The 12,516-nt window shown below is 40.0% G+C and overlaps 2 long non-coding RNA genes across 2 annotated transcripts in view; one reads left to right on the forward strand and one right to left on the reverse strand.

Annotated features, from left to right (window-relative positions):
* LOC142013632 (uncharacterized) overlaps window positions 1-5,464 on the forward strand; it is a 74,510-nt gene extending 69,046 nt beyond the window's left edge. Inside the window, exon 4 of the long non-coding RNA XR_012645740.1 lies at window positions 5,194-5,464. This is a non-coding gene — a long non-coding RNA (uncharacterized LOC142013632). The remainder of the gene's footprint in view (window positions 1-5,193) is intronic.
* The window catches only part of LOC142013633 (uncharacterized), a 226,394-nt gene that overhangs the window by 123,026 nt on the left and 90,852 nt on the right, over window positions 1-12,516 (reverse strand). The window contains exon 2 of the long non-coding RNA XR_012645741.1: window positions 5,543-5,634. This is a non-coding gene — a long non-coding RNA (uncharacterized LOC142013633). The remainder of the gene's footprint in view (window positions 1-5,542; window positions 5,635-12,516) is intronic.

Consider the following 12,516-nt stretch of genomic DNA (forward strand, 5'->3'; position numbering starts at 1 on the left):
AGAGTGGAAGATGCAAATGAGGTGTGGATTAAAATACCTCGTGCTGCATTTACATATTCCCATAAGATCATGCTTCCAGAAGATCCCCTTGCAGAAGTAAAACTGCCATATAGATGGGGCTCCTTCGGAAGGAAATGGGGGACCTTCCAAAGGAAATCCACCTTCCAGAAACATTTGTGGAAAAAGGGTCTTCTGGAAGGGGCAATTCCTTTGGTAGAACTCCCTCATTTCCTTCCCAAGAAGCCCCATCTACAGTTCAGTTTTGGAAGAGTGATCTTGTTGGAGTATGCAAATGAGGAACAAAGTAATTTAATCTGTGCACAATTTGCATCTTCCACTCTGCTCGTTACCATTCCTCTTCCATAAAGGGGACGGGATCAAGTGCAGATGCAGCCTTCAGATTCTTTGAGGGGGCCAATAAGCATGTGGACAAGAGGGATCCACTGGATATAATGTAATTAGTTTTCCAGAAAGCCTTTGACAAGGTCCCTCACCAAAGACGTTTAAGTAAAATAAGTTGTCGTGGGATAAGAGGGAAGTCATCTCATGAACCAACAACTGGTTAGAAGACAGGAAATGAAGGGTAGGAATAAATCATTAGTTTTAAGAATGGAGAGAGGTAACTAGTGGTGTTCCCCAAGGGTTTGTACTAGGACCTATCCTTTTCAATATATTTATAAATGATCTGGAGAAATCAGAAGTCAGACAGTAAACACCGAGGTGGCAAAATTAGCTGATGACACTGAACTGCTCAAGATAGTTAAGAACAAAGCACACTGTGAAGATCTTCAAAAAGATCCCACAAAACTAAAACTAGGTGACTGGGCAAGAAAATGGCAAATGAATGTTCATGTTGATAAATGCAAAGTAATGCACATTGGCAAAAATAATCACATATGTGCATACAAAATGATGGGGACTAATTTAGCTATAGACACTCAATGTGCAGCAGCAGCAGTCAAAAAAGCAAACAGAATGTTAGGAATCAGTAAAAAGGCATAGAGAATAAGACAAAGAATATCTTATTGCCTTTATATAAATCCATGGTACACCCACATCTTGAATACCTTACACAGATGTGGTCTCCTCATCTCAAAAATAGTTATATTCGTTCAGAAAAGGGCCACAAAAATGATTGGGGTTTGGAACTGGTGCCATTTGATGAAAGGTTAAAAAGTCTGGGACTTTTCAGCTTAGCAAAGAGGAGACTAATGGTGATATGATAAAGGAATATTACATCATGGGCGTGTCTACACGAGCCCCAAACTTTGAAATGGCCACGCAAATGGCCATTTCCAAGTTTATTAATGTAGCGCTGAAATGCATATTCAGCACTTCATTAACATGCGGGCAGCCACGGCACTTCGAAATTGACCCGCCTCGCCGCTGCGCATCTCATCCCAATGGGGCTCCTTTTCAGAAGGACCCCGCCTACTTCGAAGTCCCCGTATTCCCATCAGCTCATGGGACTAAGGGGACTTCGAAGTAGGCGGGGTCCTTTCGAAAAGGAGCCCTGTCGGGATGAGACGCGCAGCGGCGAGGCACGTCAATTTCGAAGTGCTGCGGCTGCCCGCATGCTAATGAAGCGCTGAATATGCATTTCAGCACTTCATTAGTAAACTTCGAAATGGCCATTTGCGTGGCCATTTCGAAGTTTGGGGCTCGTGTAGACGTAGCCCATGACAGGTATGGAGGAAGTGAATAAGGAAAAAAATATTTACTTATTCCCCTAATGTAAGAACTGGGGTTCACCCAAAGAAATTAATAGGTAGCAGGGTTGAAACAAACAAAAGGAAGCTTTTCTTCACACAGTGCACTCTCAACCTGTGGAACTCCTTTCCACAGGATGTTGTGAAGACTAGAACTTTATCAGGATTCAGAAAAGAACTAAATCAATTCATGGAGATTAGGTTTATCAATACTTATTAGCTAGCATGGGCCGGAATGGTATGCCTAGCCCCTGTCTGTCAGAGGCTGGAAATGGATGACAGGAGAGGGATCATTCAATGACTACCTCTTCTGTTCACTCCCGCTGGTGTACCTGGCATTGGCTACCATTGGAATACAGGATACTGGGTTAGATGGACCTTTGGTTTGACCCAGTGTGGCCATTCTTATATTCTTAATATTAAAAAAAAAAAAAAACAGTGAAGATGGCAACATGTGTTATTAGTGGATGGCCTAACTTGAATTTTTTAAATTTTTTAAGTGGTCTCAAAGTTTTATCCATACAGTTGGGTATCAGACACAAATTGAAAATCTATGTGACAGATCTTTATACAAGCTGATCCATTTGAGCAAGCACCACACATCACCTGTTTACTTTAGCGTAATATCAGAGGCATGTAAGTGGTCAGCACAAGAATTCAGAACAGAAAGAAAGTCACAGTTCAGTGAATAATTTGTTCCTTCTTGATGCTCCATTTTCCTCATCTTTTGGTGGTTTTTTTTTGTTTGTTTGTTTTTAATTCATTACCACCTCCTTCCTTCAACAGTGAAGCAGGGGTGCCAGTTGCCAACAAGCAAATACCTAAATCCCTCTGTAACAGGTTTGCAAAGTTCTCTTGCAGAACCCTCCTAGCACTGCAGCAGGTGTGGCTTGTTTATTCTGGGTACAAGATGTGAGAGCAGTCTGTTGGTCAGAGGAATCTAGGGTATGCATGATGGAACAATTGAAGGACCAGCGCAGCCTGTTTATTTTAGGTTAACTTGTTAACAAAGCCATATCCCAATAAGGCAGTACGTTTGACTCTTGCAGTGCAGGGTAGGAATGCTACTTATTAATACACATTCCTTTTCAACTGCCACTCAAACAGATACAGCTGCTAAGGGCCAGATCCTTCAAGATGCTGTTTATCTCTTGCAAATACACCAAATTCCCACTAAATGGGACTTCCATGAAAATTGAAGGAACTCAATATATATGATGTGCTGATATATTTGTCATGTTGTGCTTAGAAGAAGCTTTTCCCTGTGACTTGCAGGATATGGCAAAGCCCAGTGTCTCATCACATGGAAGGTGAACATTCACTTGATCTTCATCACTTTGCTTAAGCATTTGGACGTGTGCATAAATAGCAGGACTTCCCACACCGTTACCTTTGTTTCCTGACATGGTTATGCCAATGCCACTTGTAGCATTCTCTTTTTGAAAAGAATAAAATTTAGTTGCCCCAAAATTTTGCACGCTAGTGAAGAGCAAGAACCACTTTATACTTACTAGCAAGGGTGATAATTCTGAGGATTTGCCCTGAATCAAAAACTGCTTATAGCTGACATCCCTTGCAGGAGTGCACTTGGAACACATGTACACTGCCATAATTCATCAAACAAATGCTTCCCTGTCCCAGTTTAACAAGTGTGCCCCACAAGCTACAATATTGCTTTTCTGTATCTTCCTAGGACTTGCCCATGGGCCAAGTATTGTCTGTCACAGGCAGAAATAGTTTGAAGTTCACTTTTCTCATGGCAAAAAGTCATTTCCACACTTCCTGTGATGGCTTTGAAACCAGTGCACGCATATCTATTACTTCTTTGCTACCTATCTATCTCTCAATCAGGACTCAGTCTTATACTTCTGATTTGCACTGCAGTCTGACATCAGATCACTATTTTACCAGGGCAAAAATGATAACTATGTAATTCCCTCTTTTTCTTTTAAAATGAGATGAAATTTAGATGATGTTGCTGTGGCATAGAAAGCTTGACTACAGCTATGCTCCTGCTCTTTACCTTACAACACGTCTACTTTAAGAGCGGCACTGAATGCCCTTTGAACTTCAAGCAGAGAAAAATAAGTGAAGATAAGTTAGTTCTTGAAATAAAATAAGTCCCACCTATAAACAACTGGCCAAGTCCTGAAATTGCTGGCAAGAATACCCATCATTCAATTCACTTCAGGGGAAATGTTACCCAAAAATTAATTGAGAGATTCTGAATTTGGCAATTAATTTATAGGGAAATCTCACTCATTTTTAATTTGCTAACCTGCATGCCCTGTAATTTACACACAAAATCCAAACCTGAACAAAAATTTAAAGTTTCAGCTTATTTAGGTTATTACTATTATAAGCTATAATACAGTACACATTTAAATCTGTCGTAGAGTACTATCATACATAGTTAAAACTAAAGCATACTTGCTGAGAAAATGAACTAAGTGCATACTGTGGTACATTATCTTTGATATTTTATTGATTATAGATGGATACCTGCTATCATTCAAAATTCAGTAATTCATAAATACTATTGCATTCACTGGAGTGAGTTTGAGGTCCTACTGTTTAAGTTCATTAAATTAAAAATAGAGATTTCTAGAGGAAAATTATTTTAATGTCCCTGCAACTTTTAGGGTTTTTTTTTTTCAGACTGGAAGAGAAACAAAGCCTTTTCAATATTTTCACAAAGCAGAAAAGTATCAAAACATTAAATGATTGTATTGAAAAGCTGAGTTTTACATAGACTCTTCCTTTCTTTCCAAACTTTATAAACAGACAATCCTTAACTAAAAATTCCTTCCTAGTTAAAAGTTTATCACAACCAATATAGCACTGTTGAAACTGAGTATTTTAATATTCCATTTTCTCAAATATTCTAACCAGCCACAATTTAAAAGGTAGTGTATTTTTGGGACTAGAGTACCATTTTCTCTTCTTTGCAAAGAGGAATGCAGATCTACTTTAACTCACTAACAGTACGCAAATATCAGCCTCTGCATGGAGGATGGAAGTGCTCTTAATCATGATTTTAAGTAGGAGGGAAGGGTAGGTGGCCAGTCAATTAAGTCCTGCACAAAGTCTTTCAGAATACAACTTGGATTTACAAACTCTCAAGCTGGGCACACTCCTTCCTTTATGAGGGTCTGTTTTCCTCAAACACTTCTTGCCTGCGGTTTAGCCATCTCCATAGGCCTCTACCACTAGTGTTGTCCCTTACCTAATCATGGCCTCACTTTTGAGCCTGAAGAAAATGTAAGGATTCTCTGGGAATATTCCTGGCTCTCCTGAGGTACAACTGCATCTGTTTTGTAGGATACTTGACTCCCTGGTGAGCTGCAGGATGTCTCGTGAAATCTTCACAGTTAGCAGTCTGCTCAGAAAGCACTGTGCACGGGACTTCATCCCACAGCAGTTATTCAGTCTGAAATTTCCTTTTAAAAGCATGTTAACCATCTCTTTTTTCTACCCGGTACAGTCAGAGGCATTAGAAAAGACACCAAGGATTTCATAGCTGCCGCCTGGACAAAAGATGCCAAATCAGCTGGTTAAGGACCACATCTTCAGCCTAAATTGGGCAGCACATGCATTTGTATGATTAGAGACAGAGTGATCTCCGAACATTTTTGCTAAGTAATTTTGCAGTGGTGATGTCACAATTTTCATGTGCAATATCAGTGAAGATAAGTGATACACAGTACTGCATGTTATAAACTCCAGCTCATCACTTTAAAAATAATTATGAAAGTTGTAACCTTAAGCACTGATATACACATTGTTAAACAGCTGTTGTTGCATTTACATGATATAAAATATAATGTACTTACTCTGGAAAACATACTGAGATAGTTTGTTTCATTCTTTCCGTGATGATGGAAGAGGGTCTGTCTTGGGATTTTCTGGAGTCTTTCATTAGATCCTGGAATGAAAACCAATCATGATCCAGGGCTACATACGAACATCCGTACAGAGTCAGACCACAGTTCTGTCAAGCTTAGCATCCTGTCTTCCAACAATGGCCAGTGTCAGGTGCCTCAGTATGAATGAGTAAAACAGGTAATCATCAAGTGATCCATCCCCTGTTGCCATTCCCAGCTTCTGGCAAACAGGCTAGGGACACCATCCTTGCCCATCCTGGCCATGTCTACACTGCAGAGAGTAGTGGTGCTTTTGGTAACAAAACTCAAGGAGCATCTATATACAAAAGGCTTTTTGGGGACAGTCTTGACAAAACAGAGCACTTTCCCCAACAGTGTTATCCCTCTCTCCACTGAGGAATAATGCTTCTGTTAACAGAGTTCTGTGGACAAAAAGTGCAGTGTAGACATTCCAGGACCTTTAGCTGACTGACAGGACTTCTGGCTCACCCTGTCCATTTGCACACAGGCCACTTCCTTTGGAAGTGGCATGCTAATACATGGAGTGAAAGATGCTAATGAGGTGCGCATGCAAATTCCCTGTGCCTCATTAGCATAGCATCACGTGATTTGGAGTCCAGAAGACCGTTCTTCTGGTCTCAAAATGCTGTATAGAAGCGCAGCCCCTGGGGGGGCTTCCAGAAGGGAGTGCTTCTGGAGGCCCCTTCTTCCCAAAAATTTTTGGGAAGAAGGGGCCTCCAGAAGGAGGACTTCCTTCCGGAAGCCCCACCAGGGGCCACACTTCTATACAGCATTTTGAGTCCGGAAGAATGGTCTTCTGGACTCCAAAACAAGTGACGTTATAATAATGAGGCACAGGTAATTTGCATCCACGCCTCATTAGCATCCTTTGCTCCGTGTATTAGTATGCCACTTCCGAAGGAAGTGGCCTGTGTAGAAACGGCCCCTGTGTGCAGAGCTACGGGTCAGCCATTCTGTTGAGAGAAGGCAGGCAGTCAGAATGCTCTCTGTTGATGGAATGGATTGCTCTTTCAATGTGCTTACACGTGTAGACGAAATCTGTTGACAGAAGTTTTGCCAGTAGATCTCTTCCGACAGTGACTTCTTTCAACAGATTGCTGTAGTGTAGATAGCCCTTGGCTAATTGTCATTGAGAGACCTATCCTCCCTGAATTTATCTAGCTCTTTTTTAAACACTGTTATAACCTTGCTCTTCAGAACAGCCTCTGGCAAAGTATTCCATAGGTTGACCTTTGCTGTGTACAGAAATACTTATTATTTTAAACCTGCTGCCTTCATTGGTAGCCCCTAATTCTTGTGTTCTGTGTTACATATATGCATGCCACTGATGGAAACTGTATATTAGCTTAAGAATAGAACTCATGATATCCGCTCATTCTAAAATCAAAGATGTGAATACATGAAGTAATTGGTGCTCCTTCTACTGCTCAAGTAACAGAAGGAATTGATGTATATTTTCTCTGACGGTGGTAAACAGTGTACACAGATAGGTGTGGGAAAGTTCATGCTGACTGAGAAATTCTGAAAACTGTCTCAGTTAACTATGAAAGTACAACCACCAGGGCATGCTAATGTGTCCAAGATCTAGCAGCTGTCTGTTTTTTAAATTAACACCACTTCACTTTGCTTTTAGCCTCTACCCCACCAGGTGTGCAGTCTTTATCCACAATTGTGCCCCATTAAAACAAATGGAATGTTAAGATCCACATTTCCTGGCTTGTTCAGCAGTTAACCAGGCAATATGAACTTCAGTTGACAGCAGCCGAATGTTTAATTTTTCTTCATGATAAATTTAGAGTGTTACGATAGAGCTGGTGAGGAAAGAATTTTTTTCTTTTTTGCTTTGATTTTTCTTCAGTTTCTGGGGTTATTATCCTTGTTTTCAACCAATTATAAAATGAAACAGTTGAACATGTTCAGTTTAAAACCAAATTACTTATTCATTATTGGAAATGCCAAACCCCCACAATTTCCTTTTTACAAAAACATCTTTTTATGAAAGAGTTTTGTTTAAAAAATCCATTTCTCATTAAAAATATTAACTTCAAAATTTTGTGGATCATGCCGTAACTCTGTCTATATTAAGATAGTAAGAGAGAGATAGCTGTGTTAGTTTGTATGCTACCAAAACAAACCAGCAGTCCTGTATCAGTTTAAAGACTAACAAAATAATTCATTAGGTGATGAGCTTTAATGGGGCAGAACCACTTCTCTGGATCTAAAGAACTGGGTCTGTCCCATGAAAACCCATCACAATGAATTACTTGGTCTATATTAAGAGGTACATCTTAAAAAGAGCACCCAGAGGGCACCTATAAATGTACCAGAATACACAGGCTTATCCAAATGCACGCATACTTCAAGAATTATCACATTTGCATGCATTGCTTCCAATAGTTTAATACTTACATGTGCAAGCCTTAGAATATGCACCAGCAAATTTATTTAGATTCTACACACTATTGTTAAATTAATAACAAGTCTGACATCAAAGTCAATCTACAATGAAACTTCTATTAAGGTTAGGGTTGTTCAGAACTAGAAGGCTGGTTTGGCCCATCATGGAAGGAAAGCTCAGAATAAATTCAGTTTTTTTTCTGTTCAAACGCCTAGGCAGAACTGGGACACACGTTAAAGGAGGAGTTGGCCTCCACTGCCACCAAAACAGACTCTTTAGCCAGGCTTTTTAATATTACTTATACAGGATCAGGTTCATGTACAGCGTAGTAATGTTGGTTTTTGCTACTTACCTGCTGTCAAACATGAAAAAGGATAGAAACTGTGTAGCAGAAAGCTATAAGTGCTTATTTTAATCTACAACAATCTCAAAAGAGATATATTTGACAACTTATTCAGGCAAACTCAAAGTGATGTAGTTACAATAGTTGAAAAAAGGCAAGTACTAGTGCTTTTACTTATTTCTTGGCATTTTCTGAATTCATTTTTACTCAGAAATACAAATACTGAACCAAAACGCAACTGAACAGATAACCTAAGTGTGGACTCATTCGGGCTGCTGTTTGCCGTGGCATTGGCATAAGAATTTTTTACTCTGATGATCTGCTGCACATGGAGTTCCTGCTTTTGTGAATAAAGCCTTTTCCCATCTCCACCCCACCTTTTTGTTAGCAGGTGTCCTCTGCTTGAAGGACAAATGGGCAGTTCCCCACACTATACTTTTTGGCATTTTGACCAGAGAACATCATGATAGTCTTGAACTTTGTTTGCTGCACATACACCTACTAACTTATAAAAGGCTAAAGAAAGGTGAGATTCTGGATCTCTTTGCCTCTGATAGGATTGTTCTATAGGGTGTGGCTTACTAATAAATTTATTATTTAACCATATAAACAAAGGACATACTCCAGTTTAGAGACAGCTCAGGCATATCCACTTTCAGCCTGTAACCAGAACGCTCTGTAGAAACAAGCAATTAAAAGGATACAATGCCTCTAATCAATTGCACACAGGTTATCTTTGATTGCTCTTGCAAAGGACAAATTACACACAAGCCTTTTGCAAACGGAGGAGGGTGGGGGGAAACAGTTCCATTATTTTTCTTTTGAACTCACTTCTCTGAAAACAAGGCTGTTCTTATTCCAAACCTCTTGGTTTAATTAAAAGGACACAAACATCCGATGATATTGCAGCATATCAAATGTAGCTCTAAAACTGCCAGGGACTGAGAGGGGGGTGGAAGATTTTCTTTTCTATAACATGGCTCTTTTTTCCCTCTGGCCATCTGTTTGCTCATGGTGACAAGCTCCATTGCTGGTGTCCTAGCTCTGCTTTGTCTTTGTGTGCCTGAAGGACATTCAATCTTGTGCCTCACACATGCTGCTCTATGACACTTTTTAACAACTGAGCTTTTGTTCTGTCTAAGAGACTCCCTGATAGGAACTGTAAACTTGGACATTGATATCCTGAAGGAACAGGCCATGAAGGGGAACACACAGGAAATGCTCAGCAGTCTAATAGACCAGGCAATCAAACAACTCCCACTCCCTTCCATGCACTCCGCCAGCATTTCTAGCCTGCACTGCACACAAAACTAAAAGAAGAATCCTAATTTGTATTATTTAAAGCTACAAATGCATTGCTTCCACTGGTGTGAATGCTATAATTTAAACATTATTTCTGATGGACAATTATTTGTGCTACTTATTCATTATTACTACCATGCAATTATTATAATTGGGGATTAATTGTGAGAAATGTCAGGGGGCATATTCCAACAGAAGCAGCTCAGTTTCAGTGCATACTGGAATCCCTTTGCAGTGAGGGAAATTGCTCAGTTTGATGTGAATTCCCAGTTAATTGCAATCACAGCTTTTGAAGTTGTATGGAATGCGTAAGCTCTTAGCAATGCTTGAAATGATTACCAAAGTGGATGTCCACATTGAACCCATGTAAATATTCTAGCTGGCTTTGGAGAAAAGGAGGGGAAAAATTATTTTTTTTACATAATTGTTTCTACTGTAATTGCAAAGGAAAAAAAGTCCATCTTTTTCTATGCAGCCAGTTGTATTGTCAAGTGTCCTTTACATGTTAACATGCAAACATTGTACATTGGAAGCCTTTGTAGAGATGATATTTTCAGTTTCCTGGAATAGACTGGACAGGAATGGAGTGGTAAACTGTTTTAATTTGGATCTAAATTTAACCCCCCACCCCACTTCAGTGGTGCATATGTAGTAAAACTACAACTTTCTAGTAGAGTGCACGAGTCCTTTTAGGCCAGCAGCATGGCTGTTGTCTGGGCATAGGAGGCAGACAAGGGTTTACAATGAGGGGGAAGAACAACTTGGAGAAAAGGAAGCATGAAAAAAAAAAAACTTCCCAGAATGCTGTAGGAAGTGATATAATACCTAGGCCTCTACATCACCCATATGAGGCAAGGCTGGTGAGTGATACCAAGCAATGATACAAAAGACCCTCATCTATTATGAATTATGGAGAATGGGGGTAGAGGGAATAACAGGGCCTACATACCATAGCCTGGTGTATATTTGAAATTCTTCTCTGTAAGATTAATTGGAGAGTCACAAAGTACATGAAAATTCCCCTTTTAAAGTACACTGATTACTCAGAGCAGTTAATGTTACAGTAGCATTTGCCAGTCCATTCTACGTATGAGGAAGACCTCCAGTACTATGCTAAGGGAATACACAGCAGCATGGTAAGTGAAAAGAACTCAGTTGCTCAGAAGGAAATGCTTATAGCATGGAGTTGTATTGCTTCAGTAGGTATCTCCGGAGGCACAGAGTTGATTACCTTGACCTTGTGTTGTCGTTTTACTCTGTGCAAAATGAGAGTTACTCGCATCTAAAGCGGAACTCTTTGTACAAATGTAAATGAAGCACTGAAGAATCAGGCCATGTCTCAGGTACGTCTGTGTCGTTGTAGCTATGCCAGCAAAAGTTTGTAGTGTTGATGCAGTTTGCACTGAAAGAGGGGTTTTATTCATCAGTGTAAGAATACTACCTCCATGTGTCAGGGAAGCGAGGTCAAAGTTAGGTCTCTTCCATTGATGTGCATCTGTCTATAGTGGGGCATAGCTACGTTGGTCACAGGTGGGGATTTCTCATACCCTTGGCTGATGCATGTTGGCCTAAGTTTTGAGTGTGGACCAAGCCTCAGATATGAATGCTAACTCTGGGAGCATACAGGGAGTGCAACCAGCGTACCGTTCTAGGCCAGGGTGCAGCCTGTGCTTCCTCGGTGAGACTGGATGTGTGAATCTGTGATTCTACCCCATCCATTTTGGAAAGGCTAGTGATAAGTGTTTGGGTTGGACACCCAAATCAGTCCTCACACTCAGAGAAATGCAAGAGCTAATTATTTCCAGGCTCTGCTCAGAGCCTCCGAGAGTGGGAAAGGTTTGTTGAGTCATCTCCCCATCAATGCAGGGATGGACAAAGTGAAACCCAAAGATGGTGCTTATTTTGATGTTTGAGGACAAGAAGGTGCAGAGTCTCATCCTCTCTCTGCTATGCTGCCATATGGGATATTTCATAACTCATTTTCTATAACCTCCCTCTCATTATCCTTAAAATGAATGTTTTGAGTGTCTTTCAATTTGCACCAATTATGACAGTTCTAGTAATTTTTCTTTCCACTATTTATTATAAAGTTTCCCCGATTAAAACTATTTCATTATCCTTAGCATAGTTATGTGTGGCACTCATGACACTGATTACAGTTGCTCAAACTAGACTGAGATCATAGCCAAGGTTTCAGCTAGTAAAGCTTAATAATACATAGAATAATGTTTTAAGTATGGTAATGTGGCGGGACATCATCTGTCAGTCCAAACATCACTGGAAGTGTCATTATCCAGGATGTGTATTTTCCACACTGCAGACCATGAAAGTTTAATAGAGAAAATTCCATTGGATTAGGAAGTCAGGATATTGTAATACACATGAGTGCTTAAAACCGCCAAAGAGAAAAGAAGAGAGTAACTGAAAAAACATATGGCTGAACAGTAATATGTGTGAATGTTCTACAGAGGTTGATAATGCCAAGGTAACTGAGCCTATCTTGTGAGTCTCATTAACTTTTACATTGACTATCAAAGATGTCAAAATCATCAAGGCACAGTGGGATTTTTTTTTTTCTGTAAGAGGAGATAATGATGGAGTCCTTTAAAAATGTGGTGCTATAAACCCTCCACATATGGCAAGCACTCACAGTGCACTTTTAGAACAACCAAGGGAAGCCTGTGGACAGAAACAAAAAAAAAAAAAAAAGACTGTTTGAAGGGATCAAAAACACATTTTCTGACAGGTTTGGAACAATGTGTTGAAAAATTCTCAATACCACAGTTACATGCTGGAGATTCACCCTTGTGAAATGCCAAAGCTGTCAATCAGAATGATTTATTGCATTCTCAATTCCCT

This window comes from Carettochelys insculpta, chromosome 5, assembly GCF_033958435.1.
Source record: "Carettochelys insculpta isolate YL-2023 chromosome 5, ASM3395843v1, whole genome shotgun sequence".
NCBI lineage: Eukaryota > Metazoa > Chordata > Testudines > Carettochelyidae > Carettochelys > Carettochelys insculpta.